Here is a 16160-nt window from a genome sequence, read left to right on the forward strand (position 1 = left end):
AACCAGTTTCACGAAACTTAGCAAGCAGTTTGCTAACTGTAGCATGGGAGATGGGTGGTCTCGTAGGGTGTCTTGCATTGAAATCTGCTGCAATGACCTGGTTACTGCGTTCACCAGACATCAACACAATTTCTATACGCTCCTCACGTGTTAACCTCGGCGACATGTCAATGGCTGTAAACAAAGAGAAACTTGTAAATAACTCATGAAAGAATAAAGTTATGTTAAAACCAAGCACACCATTGTTTTTCTTGTGAAATTCCCAATAAGTTTGATGTGTCACATGACCCTCTTCCTATTGAGAAAACTAAAGTTGGATTCAAAATGGCAGACTTCAAAATGGCCGCCATCGCCACCACCCTCGTGAAAAGTTTCCCCCCTCGCATATACTAATGTGCCACAAACAGGAAGTTAATATCACCAACCATTCCCATTTTATTAAGGTGTATCCATATAAATGGCCCACCCTGTATAAGGTGCTCCATGTCTAGCTATTCATCAGTAGATAAAGATTGCTAATAGTATAAATAGACAAGCACTCATCATCTAATAATGCGCGGAAGTCAAGTCTACAAGGTACTATCAATTTTATTATGACCAACGTTAAAAATAATTAGAAATTAATCGTATAAAAATGAATGATAAAAATTAAAAAAAGCAAATATGAAAGGTAAAAGTTCCAAGGGGAAAAAAGGGAAAAAAGGAGGGGGAGGTAAAGAGTCTCTCCAAAAGAGGAATATTGGATAAGTTCCTTTCTGAAAAAGAGATGGCCAGCAGTTATTGCCGTAGATGTAGTATACTTGTGTTGCCAAAGTGTTGCCAACGTATTGGAATGACGTCACCCCTTTGGTTACCACAATACAGTTATATTGCTAATCTGTAGAAGTTTCAATCACAGTTGGTGTACTTGGATGGAAGATAACATACAGTGCTGCCCATAATTATTCATACGCCTGGCACATTTTGACTTAAAGTTACTTTTATTCAACCAGCAAGTAATTTTATGACGGGAAATGACATAGGTGTCTCCCAAAAGATAATAAGACGATGTACAAGAGGCATTATTGTTTTAAAAAAAAACATTTCTAAGCTTTTATTTACATTTGATCAAAAAGTGTCCAGTCCAAAATTATTCATACCCTTCTCAATAATCAATAGAAAAGCCTTTATTGGCTATTACAGCAATCAGACGCTTCTTATAATTGCAGACCAGCTTTTTGCAGGTCTCCACAGGTATTTTTGCCTATTCATCTTTAGTAATGAGCTCAAATCTTTCAGGTTGGAGGGTCTTCTTGCCGTCACCCTGATCTTTAGCTCCCTCCACAGATTGTCAATTGGATTCAAGTCTGGACTCTGGCTGGGCCACTCCTAAACGTTAATGTTGTTGTCTGCTGACCATTTCTTCACCACTTTTGCTGTGTGTTTTGGGTCATTGTCATGCTGAAATGTCCACTGGTGCCCAAGGCCAAGTTTCTCTGCAGACTTCCTAATGTTGTCGTTGAGAATCCTCATGTATTGCTCTTTTTTCATGGTGCCGTTTACTGTGATTAGGTTCCCTGGTCCATTGGCTGAAAAACACCTCCAAAGCATTAGGTTCCCACCACCATGTTTGACAGTGGGGATGGTGTTCTTTGGGTTAAAGGCTTCTCCTTTTTTATGCCAAATGAAGGAAACATCATTGTGACCAAACAATAACATTTTTGTTTCATCTGACCATAACACAGAAGACCAGAAGTCTTCTTATTTGTCCAGATGAGCTTTTGCAAAGGCCAAGCGAGCTTTTGTGTGCCTTATCTGGAGAAGTGGAACCCAGCAGTGTGCAGTGTCCGTTGGATTGTCTGCCTTGAGACATTGCCACTTGCAGAGCCCAGATTCACCAGGATGGCCTTGGTGGTGATCCTTGGATTCTTTTTCACCTCTCTAACTATTCTCCTGGCCAGCACAGGTGTCACTTTTGGCTTCCGACCACGTCCTCTGAGATTTTCCACAGTGCGGAACATCTTGTATTTTTTTGCTGAAATGTAAATAAAAGCTGAGAAATGTTTTTTTTTTCCCCACAATAATGCCTCTTGTACATCGTCTTATTATCTTTTTGGGAGACACCTATGTCATTTCCCGTCAAAACATTACTTGCTGGTTGAATAAAAGTAACTTTAAGTCAAAATTTGCCAGGGGTATGAATAATTATAGGCAGCACTGTACATAGGAGTAAATTAATATAGTCAGGTGAAATCTTCCATCCACAGTACGGTAATTAATTCCACCTAATCTAATGTGCTGATGGCTGTATCATAGATGTATCAGTCATCGATATATGTAATTCATAATAATAATAATCTTTATTTATATTGCGCCAATATATTCCGCAGTGCCTTACAATTCAGCGGTTCATGTACAAACAGTCATAAATAACATAGTAACAGACAAGTCGATTACTACAAAAAGAGGAATGAGGGCCCTGCTCCCAAGAGCTTACAATCTATGAGGGGATAGGGGTGACACAAAAGGTAGAAGTGCTTGTTATGTACGATAGTCCAGATAGTAATTAATAGAAGCAATTGTAATATATTAGTTGGATGCACAGGATGGTTGAACCGCCAACCAGGGTGCTCACAGTCTTGCAGCGTCACCCCGCTGCTAAGGAAGACAGAAATATAGAAAAAATGACTGGGCACACCTAGGATATTTAGTAGCTGGTGTTTATTGTTACTCAAATATAAAATATGGATCCAATAGGGGGATGTACAACATATAATTTAATGGTGTGTACTTAAATGGTTAAAACGTTACCTATAGATAAAACAATATTCAAGGCAGATATTCTGTGTATTCTGCGGCCGAGGTGCTGCTGAATTGGTTACCCAATAGTGGTGTTGTGACCCAACAGCCTCATCTCAGACGCATTATGAACAGAAATGCTGAATGGGTAAAATGTGACAATAGATAGATAATATAACACAATGTTAATAAAGCTTATTGGGTGATAAAGGAATTACAAAGTAAAAAATGTATAAACACCGGATGATGTAAAAATTGTCCTCAAGAAATCCGAATATAGTCAGGTCCCACTAATATTGGTAGCCAATTTGGAGTAAAAGATAATACTGTACAGTAAATTGGCGGTAATCAGATGCAGTGATACTTTGCTCCGTCACTGACTCAGCGGCGTCCCGCTTTCAGTCAGAAAAGGAATCCAGCGATAGGTAATAGTTAGTGAAGGAACGCTCTTACCAAGGTTGGAGGGATCTCACAGGTCAGAGAAACCTCTGCCGTCTGTCGGAACTTTTACTCCCGATTTTCTTGTTGCGGTCAGGTGAAGAACCCGTAGTGAGTAGTATGGATCACCTGTTAGCAGTTGGATTTTCTGCACGAGGTCCCGCTTGTTGAAATCTGGATGAGATGTCCCAGCTTTTCGGGCAAAAGTTTCAGACCGGCTTTATTTCGTAAGGCGGCTCAGAGTTGTTCCTTAATAAGTTCAATGCGGTGCACTCGCATAGAGTTGGGGGGTCAGACCATTGGTCTGACCCCCCAACTCTATGCGAGTGCACCGCATTGAACTTATTAAGGAACAACTCTGAGCCGCCTTACGAAATAAAGCCGGTCTGAAACTTTTGCCCGAAAAGCTGGGACATCTCATCCAGATTTCAACAAGCGGGACCTCGTGCAGAAAATCCAACTGCTAACAGGTGATCCATACTACTCACTACGGGTTCTTCACCTGACCGCAACAAGAAAATCGGGAGTAAAAGTTCCGACAGACGGCAGAGGTTTCTCTGACCTGTGAGATCCCTCCAACCTTGGTAAGAGCGTTCCTTCACTAACTATTACCTATCGCTGGATTCCTTTTCTGACTGAAAGCGGGACGCCGCTGAGTCAGTGACGGAGCAAAGTATCACTGCATCTGATTACCGCCAATTTACTGTACAGTATTATCTTTTACTCCAAATTGGCTACCAATATTAGTGGGACCTGACTATATTCGGATTTCTTGAGGACAACTTTTTACATCATCCGGTGTTTATACATTTTTTACTTTGTAATTCCTTTATCACCCAATAAGCTTTATTAACATTGTGTTATATTATCTATCTATTGCCACATTTTACCCATTCAGCATTTCTGTTCATAATGCGTCTGAGATGAGGCTGTTGGGTCACAACACCACTATTGGGTAACCAATTCAGCAGCACCTCGGCCGCAGAATACACAGAATATCTGCCTTGAATATTGTTTTATCTATAGGTAACGTTTTAACCATTTAAGTACACACCATTAAATTATATGTTGTACATCCCCCTATTGGATCCATATTTTATATTTGAGTAACAATAAACACCAGCTACTAAATATCCTAGGTGTGCCCAGTCATTTTTTCTATAATTAATAGAAGCAATCTGGTATTGGGCCTAATGGTGGCCATCTAGATTCTCTAAGTTTTAGGTCTACCAGGATGCTGGATTCATTCTAAGATTTCAGGATATCATTTGGCCGTGTGTCATCTGACCAATGCCAAAACTGTTGATCCCATTTTGCGATGATCTACAGTGTTTTTAGGGTATTGTCACAGTGTAGGTGAGTCTGTCTCCAGCCTTGCTAGGGGCAGGAGCTATGCACCTTACTGGGTGATTCCATCTGCCCTATTTGTGTGGCCACCTACTATGTAATTGAGGTCAACTGGTCTTCCTGCCTTGCCTGGTTCTATGTTTTGTTTGTCTGGTCCTGTGTCTGGTCTGTGACTGCCATGCGTCGTCTGGCATGGAGTCCAGACATCTCCCTGTCCGTGCAGCTCTGTCTGTTCACCCATGGACTAACTCCCCATGGGGAACAGGCATCTGCTATCCATGTCTAGCCTGGCAGTGCTAACTGCTTCTGTTCCTGTCTGGTTTGTCTAGGCCTTTGTGAGAGGGCTCCTGGGTTCTCCGGAGGGAGGACATATAGTTTGTGTGCACCTCTATCTGTTCACCCGTGGACAAACTACGCATGGGGAACAGGCATCTGCTTTTCCTGTCTGTGCCTTCGTGAGAGGGCTCCTGGGTTCTCCGGAGGGAGGACATCTAGTCTGTGTGCAGCTCTGCCTGTGACCACCATGTGTCTGTCTACATGGGGTCCATGTAGCTGCTTGTGTACTGGTTCCTGTTTGTCCTGTCTTCCTGGTCCTTTGTGGTTGTTTGGGTTCCAATAGATTGCTCGGGTTTCAGTCCTGCTTGTGTTTGACTGCTGGTGCTTCTCCAGCAGTCTCTGCAGATAAGTGGCCAAGTGCACCGGGACCATCCTGGAGGAGCAACTAGTGATCCTTGGCTAAGTTCATCCCTACTATCTGGGGTTCTGTGAAGAATGGGGCTCACTGTGTCTCTGCCCTATGAGTTTGGCCCCAAGTACAACCGGTGGACTTGGTCCAGTGGTATTTTTTGGCACTAAACCCTTACCTGCTGATCCAGTTCCCTGCTTACTGTCATGACTGGTCTTTGCTTGCCCTGTGTGCTTGTGTGTTTGCCTTGATATGTTCTAGTGGTGGTTATTCCTCGTTAGAATATGACAGGTATATGAAAACATACCTACAACTCATCCCAGACCATAGTGGCAGGTAATTCAGCAAGTAACAAAGTGAATACATTTGGTCCATCGTTGACCTGTCTGTTCACCAGAAACTGAAATCTTCACAAGCTATGAGCTGGCATATATTTTATCTAGAATTTACCAGTTTTCTAGCTTAAATTTTATAGATCTATCGGGCCATAATCGCCTTGCACCCTTCCCTGAGCATTAGGTAAAAATGCAATTTTTGCAAGAAGGGCCTTTTGATGCAGTAAAACTTGTGCACAAGGTTCAGTAAATTCCTTCCATGGTTGCTTTCAAATTGCAGCTCAATCCCATTCAATCGGACACACAATCCTTGAACAAGTGCCATTTCCTGTTGATCAAGCCCAAGACCAGGAAGTGGATAAGTACCTGCGGCAAAACAGAAGCAACAGGGGATCAGTAAGGTGAGTAATGACTCATTCTAAAGCCATTTTTTTAAATATTTCCCTAGGGAAACTCCTTTAACTTTTTGACTTTTGGAAAATCTCAAAAAATATAAATTTCCATCAAAACTTGTCTAAAATGATTGACATTTTTACTGCAGGGCATGGGAGTGAAATTTAAAAATAAAATAAAAACATAATAGCCATTTTGCTATAATAAAGTTATTAAAATGATGGACCATACTCGGCGTAGACTCTATAAAAAAGTTTGATTTACTTTGTTTTCCGTCTTGACTGTAACAAATGAGAACGCTCTTCAATCTATCAGGACGGGCTGAGGAGAACGTAATTGATTTTGAAGTAAAATCAAAACCAAACCACAGCATTAAAAAAAGGATGACTGTAATCTATCACTGCATTTCTAAAACAGAAAAGAAATGACCTAAAGTTTTCATAATGCAATCACATTTCAACTTTTCCAATAACTTCCTCCCTGAAAAAAAAAAAAAGAAAAAAAATATTCTTATAATGTTGGCTTATTGAAGAACATTGACAAAAGGATTTGCTTAGGTAAACTGAGCTGTAATGAAGGAGTCTTAGGTTGTGTTCACACTGCAATTCAGGCCCTGGTTTCGGAGCCTCTGTTGGGAGTCCTGACAGATTTGATGGGAAGAATAGTCATTAGAGAAGAGAAAAACGCTCAAAATTCATTTCTGGTCTGATTTGGCCAAATTGCTCATGCAAAAGTGCTCTGAAAGTCTTTCACTCCTCTCCTTGATTCTCCTGAAATAAAACACAGAAAATTCAAATTCAGTAGAATCAGAAATTTTGGAAAAATGTGAGCCAAATTTCCGAATTGATTCGCTCATCTCTAATAGTCATACCATCTGGTTTCTTTCCATCAAAACAATGGAAACTACAACAGAACTCAATAGACTCCAGTGTAATACAGGTGATATCTACCGTATGGCAGTTCCATCAATGTGTCATGGTTTCCCAAATGAAAAGAAACCATGATGCAGGTGTGAACAGAGACATAGAAGATTTTTTGGGAAAAATTTGGTTTGATTCAAATAAATTTGCTGCGAATTCTGTTAAAAAATGGCTATTTCCTGGCTGCAGAGAGCCTGTATAGTGGTGTAGAACACTGTGCCTTGTAGTAACACACATAGGGAGTCTGCTGTGGTAGTGAAACAATACTGTGAGTCCGTATGACATGCAGATGACAGGCGTCGCTCTTAGAATCACTGCACACTGCACTTATTTGGGCAGTCATGGGGCCAAAACTGACCAAATAACTCAAGTATGAACTCAGCCTTACAGGTCGATGTTAGCGCCAAGGAGAAGCGCTTTCCTTTTACACCGTCGTCAGCTGATTCCACATAGATGTCTACAGAACCTGTTCTTATAAATGCTTATACAAGTAGAGCCCCCCGACAGAGTGGAGAGGGGGTCAGCAGTAAGTTTGTGTTGACATCACTGATTATTTTGCCCTTCCCTTGATCCGTCAGAACAATAACCCCCAAAAAACAGATCCTGTCTGTGGAGCATCCGCCTTCACTCAGTCAGCATTTGGTCAGTAATCCATCAGTATTGCTAATGCAAAAAAAAACAGGAGTGGATCCAAAACAGAGATGACACAGGAATGGAATAGTTGCATGTCTTCTGTGTTTGTTTTGCACCCACATCCACAAGGCAATTCTTAATTTTTTTTTTGAACGGGGAAAAAAAACCTCTTTATTTAACAAACAAGATATTAACACACATAAAATACAACACAGAAGGGGCAAAACCACAAAATTTAAAAGACAAACTGGAAAAAAAAGTGTTTTATGAATGGATTGACGACCAGTGTCGGGGTGACCACAATGGATAAATAAATGTATGGGGTTATGGCTGATAGACAGTCCAGCAAACAAGCTGACTCCAGCTCATTCCGTGACGGGCTGGTTTGCTGATAAGTGTAAGGCTGATTCATTGGCCTGTATTTGTGGGAGGGGCTTGGCTGCCTACTTCAGCGGCCAGCGCCCTCCCACAGTTGTACGACGTGCAGAGTTTCGCAGGAAGCGTGCGCTCGTACCTGGCATTCCGAGTCAAGCAGGCTGGGTAAGTGGACGTCCGGTCGGCCCTTAGGTAAGCAGGGGCCCTCATGCTCCGGACCACTTCACGGCACAAATCTATACAGCGGGGGGCGGGACCTCGACGGAGGGAAGGTTCCCTCCTGCCCCGTCCACGGCAGCGGTGCACTCTCTGTCTCCGGCGGAGGGGGCGGAGCCCGACGGAGACAGCGCTCCCCTCCTCCGCCGCTCAGGTTACTAGCATGGCGGTTTCTTACTGGCGGGGGGTGGGGCCCATGGTCGAGAGAGGAATCCCCCCGCCCGCCTCCTCCGCCTCCGATGCCTAGCCAGTGCTGCGCCGCTCCCTCACATGGTGGGCGGACTCAACCAGCGGTGGGTCGGCCCCCCAAGCGGAGGGGAGGCACCCCTGCACCGAGCGCCCTGCCGGGGAGCGGGGCAGCACCACGTGGCTCCTCATTGTCTGAAAAAGGGGTGGGGCCGAGCCACATAAGGCCTCCCCCTGTCTCAATTCAATGCCAGGGGGCTGCGCCGTTTCCCCACGCGGTGGATGTGCCCAGCCGGCGGTGGGTCGGCCCCTCAAACGAAGGGGGGCACCCCCGCACTGGGCCCACTGCCAGGGAGCGGTGAGGCCCCCCACGCGGCACGTCCTTAAATTGGTGAGGGGTGGAGGCTGTGTCACATAAGGCCTCCCCCCTGTCCCAATTCTATGCCAGGGGACTGCGCCGTTTCCCCACGCGGTGGATGTGCCCAGCCGGCGGTGGGTCGGCCCCTCAAACGAAGGGGGGCACCCCCGCACTAGGCGCACTACCAGGGAGCGGTGAGGCCCCCCACGCGGCAATTTCCATTTATCGGCGAGGTGGGGCCCTCATTGTCTGGGGGCCCCCCCTGTGCCGGTTCCATGCCAGAGAGCTGCGCTGCTCCCCACGTGGTAGAAGTGCTCAGCCGGCGGGCAGGTCGGCCCCTTGAGCGGAGGGGGCTCCCCCTGCACTGGGCACTCTATCAGGGAGCCGCGTTAGCTCTCCACGTGGCGCCAAAACCGTGTTGGTGTGGGGCGCGAGCCGTTGCCCAAAGGACACCCCCCACCCTAGTCCACGGTGCCAGGGAGCTCCGCGCTCCCCACGCGGTTGCCGTGGAGCGCGGTGGGGGATGCAATGGCCCCGCTCCTCGCCTACACTAAAGTCTGGCACGGGCCACCGTGCCGCTTAGATAGGTACAGCCGGGGGGTGGGACAAACGCCAGGTACAGCCGGGGGGTGGGACAACGTCAGTCAACAGCCACTCCCATCCATCAGTCAACCCTTAGCTCACAGCTCACGTTCTATCAGTTTAAGTCTTACGCATTGACTGTTTTTTTTTGTTTTATTGTTTGTTTTTTCCCAGGTCCGAAAGAGATTAAAAACAGAGAGAAATTGGTCTTGATCTCATTTTGATTTTGGCTTGTCGACAAGGTAGTGGGGGTACACGTTGGGGGACGGGGAGGTGCTGGCCATTAGCAGGGTTGTGTCTCATGCACCATTTTACTTCCAGGTTGTTCTATTTTCATAAACTTCCGCGGGGGTCAGTGTGTAGAGTTCTGAGTTGGTAAGTACATCATGTCTCCTTGCGTGCACTTCTGGGTGGCGGTTCCTGGCCACTCCTTCACGGCTCTTCTGGTGTTACTGTGCGTTACTACACAGGGACAGTACACCCTTTTCTTACGTTACTAAACAGTTTCACGGATACTGGTGGTCATCCAGTTTAGCAGGTCACTTTACGTTACTGTTTTCACAGCTGTGATGTCACACGCATCAGACATCGTCGAGGCGTCAGTGGACGAGAACGTAGCAGGAATGTCCGAGGGGGACAGTATACCGTCCCTGCGTGCATGGGCCATCCCCAGGCTTATGGCGGAGCTGACGAGGCGGGGCGTCCCTTTCCCGGCATCTGCCAGAAAGGCGGAACTATATCGGCTATGGAAAGACTCCTTGGTGCCCAGTAGTAATGATCCCCCCGCGACCACGATGCAAACGTTGCATGCTCAGTTGCACGTTATGTTGAACAGTCTGACATCTGCTGTCACTTCCATGCAGGCGAGATTGGAGTCAGTCGAGGCTCACAGCTCAGTCTTCCCAGTTTCCTCCCCCGAGGTTCCGGTCGCTACCACCTCTGCTGTAGGGGAGATCCGTACTGTCCAGGCCATTCTCAACGTGACTCCATCTCATTTTGTCCCGATCAGCATCAGGAAAGACATCCTAGAGGGTAGGGATGTCAATCTCGCTTCACTACTGATAGCCTCCAGGGACCTGTCTGACAACAAGGTCATAGCTTGCGGGGAAGTCTCGGTGGTGCTGAGAAGCCGCGACCACAGGCTCAACCGCAAGTTAACCATCCCGGAGTTCGTCATGGCATTTAGCCTTTTCAGGGATGTCATATGTACTGCCAGGCCGGACAGGAGGGAGGAACTTGACCTGTACCTCTTCCGGGTCACAGAATTGGGTCATAGGTATGGAGGGAACGCGTTCTACGATTATCACTATTCATTTTCAGCCAAAGCGGCAGCTGCTCTCTCTCAATTCCAACATGTCACAGATTGGTCCAACCTAGACACAGAGCTATTCTGCAGACACTTTGCAGGCCTGAAAGCTCCCTCCTGTTCCGCCTGTCAGTCTATCTTCCACTCTGTAGAGTGGTGCCATAAGTCAGCTGTCAGCACTTCGTGATACCCCTTCAGCTCGTCAGCTGGGCCACTCGACGTTTTCAGACCCCCCAGTTCGGTGGATAAGCTAGGCCGACCCATTGTTCAGCTAGGAAGGGCCCAGATATGTAACAATTATAATTACGCGTCTTGTAATTTCGGGCAATGCCGTCTGTTACATATCTGCACCAACTGTTTCAGGGCCCATCCCCGAGTAGCATGCTCATTAAAATCGATGAAGAATTACATGAGTGTGGTCAATACTAGTTGTTTACAGGAGTACTTGTGAGGTCACCACAATCCAGGGTTTGTAGAGTTCCTGGTGTCAGGGTTTCACGAGGGCTTCCATACGGGGTTAATCACGACTCCAGAGTTCACATACGAGTGCAGGAACCTTCAGTCAGCCGAAAGGAATCCCGGTTCTGTAGACATACTAATAGAGTCCGAGTTAAACAAAGGGTTCTTAATCGGTCCTTTCAAAGTGCCCCCTTTTCAACGGTGGAGAGTCAGTCCCGTGGGGGTGGTCACAGGCAAGTTCCGCAAGAAGGAGAGACTCATTATTGACTTGTCTGCCCCACATGGCTCCCAGGTCCCCAGCCTCAACTCCCTCATTCCTTCAGAAGAAGTGGGCATGAGATATTCTTCAATCGACCCGGCTATCGCCATCATCATGAAAACGGGTCCCGGGTCCATGTTGTCCAAAGCCGACATATCGGATGCCTTTAAGTTGCTTCCCATCATGCCAGCTCTCTGGCAGTGGCACGGCATCAAGTGGAAAAGCCTGTATTATTTCTCCACCAAACTCACCTTCGGTTCTATGAGCAGCCCGTGGCTCTTCGATCAGTTGGCTCAGGCCCTCCACTGGGTTTTGGTACACAAGATTCACTGTGAATTTGTCATCCACTACTTAGATGACTTCCTACTGATTGAGAGGCCAGGGGCAATCCCCCTAGGGCTGGGGAAGTTGCTGAGGTGTTTTTCCCAGTTAGGTGTCCCGGTCTCCCCCAAGAAAGTAGAGGGCCTGTCCACAGTGATCACCTTTCTGGGCATCGAGTTAGACTCCCAGCACATGTTAGCTAGGTTGCCTGCGGATAAACTAATAAGAATTAGAGAAGTCATCCATAGGTTTGCAGTCACAACCGTGGTGACTAAGACTGATTTACAGTCACTACTGGGCATGTTAAATTTCGCCATGCGCATCATCCCACAGGGCAGAACGTTCATATCCCGCCTGCTGGCACTCTTGGGCACTGCCCCGGAGCAGGACAGCCCAGTGTGTCTGGACAGTCAGGCCTTAGCGGATCTCCACATGTGGGATCATTTTCTGGGCCGGTGGAATGGGGTGTCCCTATTCGTACCCGAGTTGTCGTGTCGGTCTCCTATAGTCTTCTCAGATGCGGCCGCAAGCTCAGGGTTTGCCGCCATTTTTGGCACCCACTGGGTTGCAGACGAATGGCCTGCCGAGGTGGTACAGATCCCAGGGTTCCTCCAAACCTCGGCGCTGTTCGAGCTGTACCACATTGTGGTAGCCGCCCACATATGGGGCAATCTTTGGGCGAATCAGTCTGTTCTGTTTGTGACTGACAATACAGCTGTGGTAGATATTGTAAACAGTGGGTTGTCAAAATCAAGCCACATCATGCGTTTCCTTAGACGGTTAGTACAACTCTCCCTACATTACCATCTCCATGTTTATAGTGCGCATGTGCCAGGTGTGCAAAACTTGGCTGCTAACGCCTTGTCGAGGGCTAATTTCTCCCTTTTCTTACAGGTCATGCCAGAGGCAGATACAGCAGGCGCTACCATCCCTCCTCACGAGTCCTTAATGCTAGCGTAACCAACCACCTTGAGACGGCCCACGCTTTGATATTCAATTCCTTTTCACCTAACACAACCAGAGCATATAACACCGGGTGGAAGGCGTTTTGCAGGTTTCAGGGGGAATGTCCTCAGCGGGAATCCAGTTTTGCAGAGTACATCCTGGCGTTCATTGGCTACTGCCACTCAGTACACAAGCTCTCCCACAATACGGTGAGGTCATACCTGGCGGGAGTGCAACATTTCCTCTCCGTTAGTCATCCCGAACGAGCGTCAGTGTACTCCATGCATGCTGTCAAAGCCGCACTCAAGGGTTTGAGCAAATGTGGACCTCAAGGCCAAGTGCGTAGACAAGCGGTCACCGGACCCCTTTTCAGTAGACTATCCGACGTCCTGGACAGTAATCCTTTCGGGGTTTTGCCCAGCTTGGTACTCAAATCCGCCATCTATTTAGCCTTTTACGGCTTCCTGAGACCTGGGGAGTTCACTTGTTCTCCTGGCAGTAGCAGGTTCCTCACGGTCGGCCAGCTGGTCCAAAACACCGAAGGGTATGTACTACTGCTAAAGACATCCAAGACCTCACAGGTGGGCCCCCCAGTCCCGGTGTCCTTTTTTCCCACATCTCACCAATGGTGCCCCGTCACGGTGCTCCATCAACTACGGTCAGCCTTGTCAGGGTCCGGGCCAAACAGTCCACTGTTGCCCTTCGGGGTGGTTCCACTCACCACCCACCAGTTCGTATCCCATGTACGGTCCCTCGTGGCCAGCTTGGGCGGCGACCCTGCCACAATTTCAGGACATTCGTTCCGCATAGGTGCCGCGTCCGCGGCATCAAAAAATCAAGTGCCTGCGCATGTCATTCAGAAATTAGGGCGTTGGCACTCGTCGTGTTTCAGCCGTTACATACCTCACCCCGAAACTGAAATGTCAGCAGCCTTTCAGAATTTGGTTTTGTAATGACGTTGTAATAAATTACTTCTGCCAATCAGTATGTCTTTTGCCCTCTTTCAGGCGTCCCTCCACGACGCGGTTGCGGCACAACTCTAACCGCTTAGGGGTAGGGTATCCCAGGTAGGGCTAGGTACGTACTTGGTTGCCACGACCACAAGTGTAAGGCCGATTCATTGGCCTGTATTAGTGGGAGGGGCTTGGCTGCCTACTTCAGCGGCCGGCGCCCTCCCACACTTGTACGACGTGCAGAGTTCTCCCTCCCACCAACCCTTTTCACCTGTTACTCTCAAAGGGGATGCCCTCTTTCAGGCGTCCCTCTACGACGCGGTTGCGGCACAACTCTAACCACTTAGGGGTAGGGTATCCCAGGTAGGGCTAGGTACGTACTTGGTTGCCACGACCACAAGTGGATTCTAAAGTGTCTGAAGAAATGCGAGTAAAGACATTGGAATAAATTGTCCACTTCCTCAAATGTGACCTCGTCCTTTGATTTATGAATATCATTCCATAAAGTCTTGAAGTCCTCTCCGTGGATGGAATAAGAAATGTCCATGTGAAGTTCCACAGGCACAGAGAAAACAAGCTCTGTGGCCGACACTGATCCAGACACGTCATACCCGGTCCACATCACTGCTAGCCACGTAAGGTCCTGAGAACTGATCGCCAGCTTATCCAAACAACAGTCCCCTACGATAGCCGTGAGCGCCTAGGAGCCATTATACAGTAAGAACGGGAGGCAAGTAAATGTCTCTGGTAACACCCCAATAGTTTGTCCTCTGTGTACGTCCCGCAGAACCAATTTGTCCCCACAATCTGGTCCTCTGTGCTTGCCTTGGTGAGTGGAGGCTTTGATTAAATCTGAATGAGCACAGCCAGTGGATCTCTGTCCTTTCCTTTGAGTCCAGGCAAACAGGAAAATTTGGCTTTTAGGTTCAGCTCTGAGCCCACTTCAACGGCAAGACCCTTCTGCTTCTTGGCAGGTATGTGGGCAGACAGGTGCTTGGAATACTCTTTCAGTCTGATGTATGAGAAATTATAGATCGGTGTCACGCTGTACAGAGTCCATTGTTTTTGAAGGAGCAAAACAGCCTGTGCTGCGGGATTTTTCTTTTAGACAAGCTTTGCAATGCAGACCATCGACGTGCAGAGGTGAAGCTTCCGGGAGGATACCTTGAGCTGTGAAAATGACTGCTCCATCATGCCGATGACCTACTTCTGAGGGTTAACACCCCATCGGTTGGTGTTTGCATATCCTTGCAATAAATGATGTCCCCGTTCACTGAATGTAAACAGAGATATTGACAGAAAAATGTATCAATCTCTGCCGCCATCTTTCTAGGTGCAACGTCTCCAGTCCCCTGACCAGCCAGATTTACCAGCATCTGTTCCAGGACATGAAGCAGTGGAATGACATTGTTCATCCCGTAGTCCTGGCGACTGACAAATATAGTGGCCTCCTCAAAGATCCTGAGCAAACGGCAGGTGTCACGCATGAGCTGCCACTGGCTGACATCGAAGTTACACAGAGGAGTACTCCTGTCCGCCTCGATCATCAAGAAATTGTTGATGGCCTTTCTCTGTTCGTACAGTCGGTCCAAGATATGGAGGGTGGAATTCCAATAGTTGGAAACGTTACATATCAGCCTATGTTGGGGGATGCTGTTCTGTCGCTGCAGCTCAAGGAGGGTGTGCTTTGCGGTGTACGAGTGGATGAAGTGCATGCAAAGTTTCCTGGCCATTTTTAGGATGTCTGGCAGATGGGTGGAAAACTTCAGGAACCGCTTGACAACCATATTGAACACGTTTGCCATGCAGGGTGCATGGCTCAGCCCTCCTTGATGCAGCACCGACACCATGTTCTTCCTGTTGTCGGTCACCATGGTTCCGATTTTAAGTTGCCACGGTTGTTGCTGTAAATCGCGAGAGGGTCATAGCTGGAGACATTGACTTCACAAGAGATACAGAGCAGCCAAGTTCAGCCATCTCTATTTGCTTACCGCGGTTTACTGCTTCTGAATTAAAATGGGGCAACCAGCTTCAGCTTCCTCTGATGTGTATGCCTACAGAGTCCTTTTGTTATGGCTTTACACAGGGAGCAAGATTGTTACGCACAATTCTGATGGAACTCCTGATCTTAAGAAACTGGACTTGGACTCCAAAGCAGAGGCTCTCCTGTCATGTCTTGTGTGCTGTGGAGATCGAATGCAGATGGAGCAGATAAAAACACATGAATGTTTTCAACTTAGTGAAGCTGCTTGATTTAATTGTGAATAGATGGTAAAGGCAAATTCTGCTGGTGTGTTGTCATGAGCGTCTTCATTATGTTTACTGCAGGACCCACAAAGACATAATTTGGTCCATACAGCAAAAGGATACAGCAAAAGGAGGTCTACAATCACCCATCAATTTTCCCGAAGAAAACATGGTTGAAATAAAAAATTACACCAATGAAAGGATAATGGAATTAGGTTTATACAGAAGAAAGTCTACAATCATCCATAAATTTTCCCCCCAAAAACCTGTTTCACATAAAATATTTCACCACTGCGTAATTCGGACCATACCGTTATAAGGGCTTCACCACATATAACTGCACCGCTGAACGGCAATTAGACCCTAATTTTTTTATGCTTTTACACAACACAAAAGGCTTTTCAACAGATAAGTGCAACACTGG

The sequence above is a fragment of the Bufo bufo genome, chromosome 6 (assembly GCF_905171765.1).
Source record: "Bufo bufo chromosome 6, aBufBuf1.1, whole genome shotgun sequence".
NCBI classification, from domain to species: Eukaryota; Metazoa; Chordata; class Amphibia; order Anura; family Bufonidae; genus Bufo; species Bufo bufo.